This window comes from Grampus griseus (genome assembly GCF_964374135.1).
Source record: "Grampus griseus genome assembly, chromosome: 2".
Taxonomy (NCBI): domain Eukaryota; kingdom Metazoa; phylum Chordata; class Mammalia; order Artiodactyla; family Delphinidae; genus Grampus; species Grampus griseus.
In genome coordinates this window covers 155,847,718-155,860,140 of record NC_139018.1, presented here as the reverse complement: position 1 = coordinate 155,860,140, position 12,423 = coordinate 155,847,718, and positions in this window count along the sequence as shown.

Below are 12,423 nucleotides of genomic sequence, written 5' to 3'. Positions count from 1 at the left end.
TTTGTACTTCTTCAGTGTCAGTTGTTACCTCTCCTTTTTCATTTCTAATTCTATTGATTTGAGTCTTCTCCCTTTTTTTTCTTGATGAGTCTGGCTAGTGGTTTATCAATTTTGTTTATCTTCTCAAAGAACCAGCTTTGGGCTTCCCTTGTTGCGCAGTGGTTGACAGTCTGCCTGCCGATGCAGGGGACGCGGGTTCGTGCCCCGGTCTGGGAAGATCCCACATGCCGTGGAGTGGCTGGGCCCGTGAGCCATGGCCACTGAGCCTGCACATCCAGAGCCTTTGCTCCACAACGGGAGAGACCACAACAGTGAGAGGCCTGTGTACCACAAAAAAAAAAAAAAAAAAAAAGAACCAGCTTTTAGTTTTATTGATCTTTGCTATTGTTTTCTTCATTTCTTTTTCATTTATTTCTGAGCTGATCTTTATGATTTCTTTCCTTCTGCTAACTTTGGGGTTTTTTTGTTCTTCTTTCTCTGATTGCTTTAGGTGTACGGTTGGGTTGTTTATTTGAGATGTTTCTTGTTTCTTGAGGTAGGATTGTATTGCTATAAACTTCCCTCTTAGAACTGCTTTTGCTGCATCCCATAGGTTTTGGGTCGTCGTGTTTTCATTGTCATTTGTTTCTAGGTATTTTTAATTTCCTCTTTGATTTCTTCAGTGATCTCTTGGTTATTAAGTAGTGTATTGTTTAGCCTCCGTGTGTTTGTTGTTTGTACAGATTTTTTTCCTGTAATTGATATCTAGTCTCATAGCGTTGTGGTCGGAAAAAGTACTTAATACGATTTCAATTTTCTTAAATTTACCAAGGCTTGATTTGTGACCCAAGATATGGTCTATCCTGGAGAATGTTCCATGAGCACTTGAGAAGAAAGTTTATTCTGTTGTTTTTGGATGGAATGTCCTATAAATATCAATTAAGTCCATCTTGTTTAATGTATCATTTAAAGCTTGTGTTTCCTTATTTATTTTCATTTTGGATGATCTGTCCATTGGTGAAAGTGGGGTGTTAAAGTCCCCTACTATGATTGTGTTACTGTCGATTTCCCCTTTTATAGCTGTTAGCATTTGCCTTATGTATTGAGGTGCTCCTATGTTGGGTGCATATATATTTATAATTTTTATATTTTCTTCTTGGATTTATCCCTTGATCATTATGTAGTGTCCTTCTTTGTCTCTCGTAATAGTCTTTATTTTAAAGTCTATTTTGTCTGTTATGAGAATTGCTACTCCAGCTTTCTTTTGATTTCCATTTGCATGGAATATCTTTTTCCATCCCCTCACTTTCAGTCTGTATGTGTCCCTAGGTCTGAAGTGGGTCTCTTGTAGACAGCATATGTACGGATCTTGTTTTTGTATCCATTCAGCCAGTCTACGTCTTTTGGTGGGAGCATTTAATCCATTTACATTTAAGGTAATTATTGATATGTATGTTCCTATTACCATTTTCGTAATTGTTTTGGGTTTGTTATTGTAGGTCTGTTCCTTCTCTTGTGTTTCCTGCCTAGAGAAGATCCTTTAGCATTTTTTCTAAAGCTGGTTTGGTGGTGCTGAATTCTCTTAGCTTTTGCTCATCTGTAAAGTTTTTAATTTTCCCTGAAATCTGAATGAGATCTGAATGAGATCCTTGGTGGGTAATCTTGGTTGTACGTTTTTCCCTTTCATCACTTTAAATATGTCCTGCCAGTCCCTTCTGGCTTGCAGAGTTTCTGCTGAAAGATCAGCTGTTAACCTTATGGGGATTCCTTTGTATGTTATTTGTTGTTTTTCCCTTGCTGCTTTTAATATTTTTTCTTTGTATTTAATTTTTGATAGTTTGATTAATATGTTTCTCCTTTGATTTATCCTGTATGGGACTCTCTGTGCTTCCTGGACTTGATTAACTATCTCCTTTCCCATATTAGGGAAGTTTTCAACTATAATCTCTTCAAATATTTTCTCAGTCCCTTTCTTTTTCTCTTCTTCCTCTGGGACCCCTATAATTCGGATGTTGGTGCTCTCTCTCCCTTTAGGAAACTGAAGTGACTGATTGGAAATACATTCTACTTCTGCAGAAGAAGCTTCCATGGTCTTGGTGATGTGCCAGAGTTTTCAAGTTGGCGGATGGAATGAACTCAGAGACTCTATCTCTTGTTCTTGACCCTGGAAACTGGATCCAGCTTTGCACTGTTTTCATAGCAATGATGATAGACAGGGGTCACCAGATAAATGCCGTACTCTTTGTTAAATTTGGATTTGAGACACAAGGATGAAATTTTTAGTATAAGTATGCCCCCTCCTAATACTGCATGGGACATACATATACTAAAAAAATTATTTGCTTTTAATCTGAGCTGACATTTTAAGTCCTGTGTCAGTTCATGACTTATTTAGCAAATAAGTCCTTTTTACTTGCTATATCTGGCAACCGTATGCTAGATTGAGTTTCTTTTTTAACATCTTTATTGGAGTATAATTGCTTTACAGTGGTGTTAGTTTCTGCTTTATAACAAAGTGAATCAGGTATACACATACATATATCCCCATATCTTTTCCCTCTTGTGCCTCCCTCCCTCCCATCCTCCCTATCCCACCCCTCTAGGTGGTCACAAAGCACTGAGCTGATCTCCCTGTGCTATGCCGCTGCTTCCCACTAGCTATTGATTTGACTTTTAAATAAAAAGAGCAACATCACTGTGATGATTATTTTTCATTTATGGAGGTCTATAAAGGCACCCTGATGTCATTGACTATGTCGGGGTTCAGAACAGGCCCCCCTAGGATGTGGATTATTTTGAGTTAAAGGCAATCAAGACCCCACAAGCTAAGGAGACACTACTGTCCATCCTTCAACTACCTAGAAGAATGTAAATTGGGGATTTTTCCTAGAAAAATAATTATTACCAGAGATACATTTTATCTAAGTGGCTTCATCTATATGGCAGGGCAAACATCTAATTACCAGACATGTGCTCTTCTTATCATCCTGTGAATGGCCCTCCTGTCCTTGGAGGCCCCAGGCCCCATCCCATTCCCTGGCTCAGGATGGCATATAAGCCTCATTTTACCTTTCTGTCTCTGACCCTCCCATGTACATGTAATTCCCATACATGCAGAATTAAATTCTATTTTCTCCTGTTAATCTATTTCACGTTAATTTAATTCTTGGACCAGCCAGAAAAACCTAGAAGAGTAGAGGAAAGTTTTCTTCCTCCCTGACAACCAGGCATCAAAATGCATTTACTGAAATGTTCTTAAAGCATCTTTACTGTCTTATGTGTAATAAGTCAAACATAAAAAGCCCCATTTGAGGTTGCTTTCTCAACAAAGCAGTGATATGATGCGAGAATGCCTGTATCTTCCAATGTTGGAAATTAGAAAGTGCCAGGCACCCTTCTTGTCTCACGACTGGCAAGCTGACTGCATTTTTAAGTGTTGGTAACATTGATATGTTCAGAAGCACCAAAGTTGACATTTTGTAAAATTTGGAAGCATCTCTATATTATATTTATTTCATACAGAGTGACTTGGCAGATAACACAGTTGCTGTGTCCTCTTGTTTTTGCACCCAGCAAGCCTCAGCTCCTACTGTACAAAATTTGCACCTGAAACAGTTAACCATTAATCTTCAGTTACGTAAAATGTGTTTTGTACATATCCTTACATTAGCAAGGTCTACAGAGACCAACTTCCAAAGATGGTGGGGTTTTCTCTTTTTTTAAGAAATGAATGTAACTTTAATGGAATTTCAAGTGCTTTTGTGTTTAGCTCCCAACACCTGATACGATGAAAAGTCTATGAACAAAGATATGTGTTTTGGTGCCTCATCAATGATTGGAGAATTGCTATTATGGGACACTAAAAAATTTCTAAAGGGTCTCTGAAGAGAGAGCTACAAAACCTGCTAAGTAGAGGGAAAGACCAAATGTGTTATTCAGGGTCTACATATGTACTGAATATTTTCTAGTGGTGTAAAAGCCCTCTTAACAATTGGGAAGTAATGCTTTTTCTCATTTGGAGTCTTTCTTAGTCAGCTGAACAGGAGGGCAAAATGGATTAAAGCAGGGGGAGGGGAGGGCTGACTCTCTGCCAGGCATATTTTAAAAGTGAGAAAGGAAGAGAGGGGAGAAGACTCACACCCAGCCAGCAGCTTTTCATGCCATTCAAAGGCATCACAGGCCAAATTTGTCCATACAGTGGGAAAAAAAAAATTCAAGCTTTAACTCCTGTACTGCCACAGAAGATGTGATTTTTAAAGCTGTGTAATGTTCTTCTTTTAATTTCCAGTCTGCTTTGTTAGCACTCACGGCTCCCAGCAAGCGAGACAAAGGGATTCCCAGAAAAAAGATGTATTGTTCAGACAGTCCCTGTAGCTCAGGCCAGGAAATAAAACCTGCAACGTTGATCCTATTATCTATTTTTCGGTTTTGTTTTTTCTTTCAATGGCAATTTCAGATTACTCTGGTGTTTGTGTTCTTCAGGACAGGACTCCTCACTGCTTTTTAAGAGGGAAAACTGAGTTTTAGAGGAAAGTCAAACACAAGTGGCAAGTTTCCAGTCAATGAAACAATGTCAATTTCTGCTTATGAAGGACTGCCTAACCAGGAATTCTGCCTAGGGATCAGAGAAAAAGATAAGCTGCCCGGTATTATCCCAACTTAAAAACAGCAGACCTAAGTGGAATTAAGTGTGCAACAAATTTACTTGAAGACACAGGTCTAAATACTTAATAACTTGTTAATTTAATTCAAAGTAGTAACTACAAAAAATACTGATTGATAATTGATTGATTGTATAAAGTGTTTATTTGGCAATCAAATGATCCATTAGCATGCCAAAGCATTTTCCCATTTGTCTACTAGGTAAGGCTTTTCACCATGCTGAAGCACCATGTTTCTTTCTTTTTCTTTTTTAATTTCCAATATGTTGTAGACCAGTATTTTTGTAAAATACAATAAAATTGAACTACTAGAAAAAATAAAGCAAAATCATACAAAGTATAAATCCCAATTTTAAAAATTATTGGATTGATAGATATAAAATTACTCTGTAAAATTGCTATGCATATCCAAACTCTTACTCCTAATTGTTAAAAAACAAACAAGCCACAGACCTGCGTTGGTCTGCTTTTCACAGTCTGAGGAATACTGGTGAAAAGTATTCAACAACAATAAAAAACAAATTCTACAGACTTTCAAAGAATAGTTTTAGGACCTGTATTGAACCAAGCCATAGATGATCTAAGGCAAATAGAAATTATGTCCATTTATACTGTTGATGAAAAGATACAAAATAAGCTATTCGGGGTTTCCCTGGTGGCACAGTGGTTAAAAATCCACTTGCCAATGCAGGGGATACAGGTTCGAGCCCTGGTCCAGGAAGATCCCACATGCCGCGGAGCAACTAAGCCCACGAGCCACAACTACTGAGCCTGCGTGCCACTACTGCTGGAGCCCACATGCCTAGAGCCCGTGCTCCACAACAAGAGAAGCCACTGCAACGACAAGCCTGTGCACCGCAACAAAGAGTAGCCCCTGCTCGCCACAACTAGAGAAAGCCCGCGCACAGCAACGAAGACCCAATACAGCCAAAAATTAATTAATTAATTAATTAAAAAAATAAGCTATTCTAGTAAAACATAAAAAATTAAAATCAGTTAACTTAGCCACCGGATGCCAAACATTCTTAGAGTCACCATTTAATGAGAAATTTAAAAAATCGTTTATAATTACACTCATGCTTTAAAAAGTGGGACCTGAGTTCATTGAAAATAATTCTTTGTTGACTGGCAAGTTTGGAAATTAGTCCTTGCCTGTGACACCTCTCTAATTGCTTCCTCTAGTTCCTATTTTATTCTACAATAGCCAAAGGAAAACAAAACACCGCTGTCAATCTGCTACAATTTAAGATATCTCAATATATGAAAATCCAAATGTATTCCCCAAAAGATCATTTAGATTATAAAATATTTTGAAGGGTTCCTAATGTAGTTAATTTCCCCTAGTGTGCTTGAGCAGTGTTTTAAATCACTAAACAGTTGGCATAGCTATAAGTAGAAGAGCCTAGAAGTGAAAATGGAAAAGAATATTGATTTAATAAACCCATAGCACTTACTATGTCCCAGCCACTGTTCTAAAGGATGTACAAAAATTAAGTCACTCAATCCTCATAACAACCTATGAGGCAAACTCTATTTTTATCTTCGTTTTACAGATGAGGAAGCTAACGCTCAGAGAGGGTAAACGATGACTGTAGTGAGTAGCCCGCAGAGGCAAGATTTGAAACCAAGTGGTCTGGTTTTCCAGTCACCCTCTCATTCCAAACCTAAGGGGCATCTTCTAATGGACCATCAGAAAGAAGGGCAAAGCATTTTTCAAATCATAAATGTAATTCAACTGGACAATTAATGAGCATTGTGATTTAAATAAAACTTTCCCATGAACATATTTAATTTATAGATCAAGGCAGAAGGCGGAAACCATCATTTCATTCTTAGATCACTGAAGTTTCACTGAATATCCGTTCACCTCCCTTTAGAAACCACTCCTTTCAGTGTCCTTTCTAAATAACTCTATAGTAATATAACTAATGACCACTCAGTTGCCTTTGTACTCTCCTTTGTAAACATCCACCCTGAATTGCTCCTTTATAGGAGAAGACAACACAGCTCTAACCCTCCTCCATGGATCATTTATACATACTCTACAAGAGCTTACAAGATCAAAAGTCTCTGAGTGTGTAGGCAACAAAAACAATACAAGCTTTTCCAGAGTCCAGAGGGGAATTACTGTTTGCCGTGTATAAATCAAAACCTACACGCATGTAAGTATTATTATGAAGGAGATATTCCCAAAGGGGAAAATGTAGGAAGGAAAGAAAACACATCTAGACAACAACAATGATAGAATGGCACAAACAATGGCGCAAAATTTAACAAAGGCATCACTGGAACAGAATTTGGCCCTCAGTATTATATTATTCCTTGAACAGAAAAACTAATAGATGATGGTGAAAACGTAACAGAGAGACTGGAATAATTACTGAACTAATGTCTTTTGAAAAAACTGTGGGACCTCTATGGAGGTAAAAATATTAGACCCTCAATTTGTATCATAAACCAAAATAAATACCAGACAGATTGAAGAACTAGATATAAAAAGTGAAACCATAGAAAATTAGAGGAAAATACAGGGGAGACAAATCTTTGTCTTGATAATTTCTCTGTTTTTAAGTAATTATAAAGGAAAATTTTTAAGTAAAAGCAGTTATAAAAAAATATGAAGAAAAGTTTTACATTTGAGTCCATAAAAATCCGTTTATCAAAAACATCATACGTAACATTAGAATATGAAAGACAAATTAACACATTATTGACTGGGGGTTTCTGCAGAAACTAATGCCTGTGGCTGTAATATATCTCCAGTCAAAAATGTGTTAAGAAACATATATGCATTTATAACAGAGCAAAACTCTGTAGATACAATGATAGAAAAAAATGTGGGCAAATGCCCAAACAGAAAATGTATCAAAGAAGAATTTCAACTGAAAATATGCATATAAAATTTCTGAAAGAATCAAAGAAATGTAAGTTAAAATAAAATACAGTGCTTTACCCATCAAACCGGTAAATATCTTTAAATGACTACATGTAATGGCCAAATGAGGTACAATTAAAAGGGCCCACATATATATAGCTATATGGCTGGTGAATGTTTAAATTGTTGTCTAGAAGGCAATTTGGAATTACGTGTCCAAAATTTTAAAAATATTCCTACTATTTGACTCAGAAATTTTGCTTCTAAAAGTTTTTGTTTTTAAGATTTACATAGAAGGATATTCATTGCAGTACTATTTATATTAATAAACTATTAGAGGCAACCTAAATGTCCAGCAATTTAAGGGACATTAAAATATATATGCATACAATGTTATAACTATAAGATGGTATATTATGAAGCCATTAAAATCATGTTTTGGTGGAATAACTTTGAAAGACTTTCAATATAAAATAAGAGAAAAAGGCAGGGCATAACATGTTGTCTATCATGTATTATCAATATTTTGTTTTGCTACCAGGGATTGTAAACTTAATTGCCAAAAGTTCACAGAGGTATCACAGTGAGTAAAGCTAGCAAAGAAGACCCCTACGAAAATGCAACAATCTTTCTTTCTCCAGATTTTCCAAAAACATTCAGCCTACCTGGTCTAGCTTTTTCTTTTGCAATTATCTTTCCTTCCTCCATTGCCCATCTTTCTTTTTTCCCACTCTTATTGAAGACCAGACACAGAAAAATATATCTCTACTGTAAGGATGTGTAATTACTGGTGATGGAAATTCAGCATCACATTAAGGAAGAGCACTCAGAGTGGGGAGTGTGGCTAGCAAGAGAGAGGAGCCCTCTGAGGGCAGGAGTCCCACCCAATCTATTCTTGCCATGGCAGAGTGGAGCCCAAACGTCAGTTCTTGTACTTCATTTGACTTAAGATTATACACACACACAGTGTGTAAGTTTCATGTATGTTTCATAACACACTGTGAGGACCAGACAAAACACATTGAGAAGCTTCAGGTTTGTGACTACCAACAATCACACTTATGTACAGGAATGCAAAAGCTGGAAAGAAATACACAAAAATACAGTTATTAGCATAATTTCAATCATTTCATTTTCTTCATACCTTTTCTATTTTCTAAGTTCTCTCCATGTATTTTTGTTTTTTTATATAATCAGTAAACTATGACCTCCTCATATTATTTTATCCCTTTAGTAATCTTTTTAGGAGATATAGTTAAAAAAAAAAAATGAAAGGTCCTATTTTGAAGTTTGTCTCTGATCTTGTATGTCTAAATATGTCCACCTATCTACACGGTTATAGATAATGCCCTTATTTATGAAATCATTATTTCTTTCCTTTCTTTTTTTTTTTAAATCATTATTTGTAAGCTGCTGGAAACTTCTTTCAAAAACAGGGGTCTAAAAATTTGCCTCATTTTTCACTCTCTTGCAGCTTACCCTAATCATTTTTGGCATAATTTCAACTGCGTTCTTCTTTTCTCCTTTAAATCATATCCATCCTTTTCAATTACAGTTAGGCAATGTTAAGCAATCTAGTGGTAGAGACCATTGATGGTCCAATTTTGGCAGTTCACTGGCCAAAGTGTCTTATTATTTCAAATATTAGGACAGTCCATAACTGTTTGGAAAGGCATGGCTTTTAAAACAGAAAAGAAAGCTCTAAGGTTTGTTAGCACTGCGGAGCCATCTCTTAGCACATGCTTCTCTGGGTAGTCACCTTACAAAAGAGGGTTAAAAAAAGCAAAAAGAATGCAGCACTAAGTACAGTACTCAATCTAGGAAAAAAAAATATAACAGGCTCAGCCAATTGAGGGTTATGATAAAATAACTGGCAACAACTACAAAGCCCTCTCTTTATACGGACAAAGAATGCTTTTTACAAAGCCCAAAACAAATTAATTACAGAATCACTGCCGCACACACACAGTAATCTTTATACACCTCCCTGTCTGGGTATCTTATGTTTAAAGGGTGAGGCTTCTTGGAAACAAGCTTGTTTGACCATTTGTCTTGTTTATAAAGCTTGAATTTTATGAAAATTGGGAAAACAGAAAGATCTGGATTTCATTTTTAACCAGCTATTGTTTTTTTCTAATTCCTCTATTTTATTGGAAGCATGTTGTGTTTTGTAAAGTATTAAATAAAAAGAGAAGATGAAAATTGTTCAAATTAGTATAGCATAAAAACAAGTGTATCCTAGCTATTAGGCTGACATTATTGGACCAGGAAATAGTGTAATAGTGTAATTCATTTTCAAAGAAAGGCTTGCTATAACCTTTAAAATGAGAATTTTTTTTTAAATGTGTGATATCAAACCTTAAGGGCTTTCTTCCCACTGAAGCATTAAAAAGTGAGAATTCTGACTTCTTGTTGACAGTGTTTAAATGAATATGTCAGTTTATAATTACAAATGCAAGGGGGAACTTTTTATAACTGAATATTTAACACATGTTAAAGTTATAACACAATCCACATAATGTATTTCTTGCCCCGTTTTGTCCGTGCTTTCTCTCTACAAAATAGGTGTCACAAATCACTCACTTGAAAACTCGAAAATAGTTTTCTGAGATGACGAGTTTGCTATGAAAATGGGGGTAGATTACTCTACAGCCTTTCTTTTAACGTGTGTGTGTGTGTGTGTGTGTGTGTGTGTGTGTGTGTTTTAATAACATAATCCTTATAGGCAAATAAAGACTAAAAGTAGCAGAAAATATTTCCTGTAGGGGCAGAGGGTGTAGATGGGTTAAATTCACTATGTTTATGATTTCACTTTGCTTAATTGTAGAATGCTTCTTATTCCTGTAGCACCTTTCAAGTGAGCTGGCAGACTCCCTGATCAGTACGGAAATGTATTTCCCCAATCCTCTCCTTACTTCCCTGTGACCTCTTGAAAATAAGGTTAGGCCATTTGTTTTCTGCTAACTTGATTTCCATTCTTGAGCTGAACTACAGAGTGTAGAAAACTTGTCATAGCAGACTGAAAAATGCAGAAATATTTCAAGGGTTTCTGCTCTATAACTTCTTTTTAGAAGAAGCAACCCTTTATAGGGATTTTTTTTTCCCTCCCAGATGAGTCACAAGGTGTGACTGAACGCTTCTCATCGTAAAGACCTAAGTTTTATATTGGCCAACTGTGTGCTTTTGTCATGTGATAGCTTAGGGTCCTTTATATTGCCCCTTCTAAACACCCAACATGACCAGAAATCCCTAAGTAGACAGTCTGAAGGGAATTTTTTTTAATTGAAGTATAGTTTATTTATAATGTTGTGTTAGTTTCAGGTGTACAGCAAAGTTATTCAGTTTTATGTATATATATAAATATATATATACACACACACATATACATGTGTATATATGTTTGTGTATATATATACTTTTTCAGATTATTTTCCATTATAGGTTATTACAAGATATTGAATATAGTTCCCTGTGCTATACAGTAGATCCCTGCTCAAAGGACATTTTTATTCTTGATAACAACATGGTACAAACATTTTACATGCATTTATCTCTTTTAATGTTCACAGAAAACACTATGAAGTACGTAGTATTATTGATCTTGTTTTACAAATGAGGAAATAAACTCAAGCCCAAAGTAGCACGACCATTAAATGGTGGAACAGTGGTTTCAGCTCACTTATGGCTGACTTCAGAACCTACACTTTCTCAATGGTTCTCAAGCTTAGCTGGGAGCTTTCAAACCCCAGAAACATTGATCCAAAGGCAGCAAGTTTGAGATCATGACCTCCAGTTCTTATTTTGCTTACAACCCCTGCCAGAGACTGAAAAGATTCTCGCTTAGAACTTCAGCTGCAGGGCACTTCAAGTCTTCCGGAAATAATAACGTATTAGCTTCCTGGGGCTGCTGTAACAAAATACCACAAACAGAGCAGCTTAAACAACAGAAATTTATTGTCTCGCAGTTCTGGAGGCTGGAAGTCTGAGATCTAAGTGTCGGCGAAGTTGGTTTCTCCTGAGGACTGAGAGGGAACACCTGGTGTCCCCCCAGCTTCTGGTGGCCTCAGGCATTTCTTAGTTTGTAGGCGGCTGTCATCTCCCTGTGTCTTCATGTTGTCTTCTCTCTTTATGTCGTGTCTCTGTGTTTAAGTTTCCCTCTTTTATAAGAACACAGTCCTTTTGGATGAGGGTTCACCCTAATGTCCTCCTCTTAACGTGAACACCTACAAAAACCCTCTTTCCACAGACATGGCGGGTTACCACTTCAATATCTTTTAGAGGGACACAATTTAGCCCATAACATGTACTTTTTGCTAACTGAAAGAAGTTCTTACTAATCAGAAATTGTGAAAACTCCTCATAAAAGGAGATTTCTTAGTTTTTCTGAAAAAAGATAAGAACTGTACCTTAAACATATGTAGGATATTAAAGCTGATAAAACATATCCAGAGACTCCCACTCACGATCCTCACAGTGGCCCTTCAGATTTACTAAATAAATTTAAAATCAGAGTGTTTAATGACACACTTTGGGGCCACACAACTTAGGCGGAGTCGTGGTTGGAGTTCTGTCATCCATCTCCACCCATGACTGCTGCTCTCTCCCCAAATAAATTAGGGGTCTGGCCCGATTCATCACAGATGATGAGGCGTGATGACTGGGAAACCTCAGATTTACTGAGCTGACGTCATGAAGAACCTGAATGCTGTGGCCACAAGAAGGCAAAGGAAGGTGAATACATTCTCCCCCAGAAAGTAGAGCATTCAAGATGAGATGCTGAGTAAAACATAACACTACCACTATGTGGGCTTCCCGTTTATTTGCCAATAATTGGTACTGTTTATTGGCAAAGGGAGAAGAACACAGAAGACTGGCTTTTTTGGTAAGTGGGTAAATTTTTCAAAATTC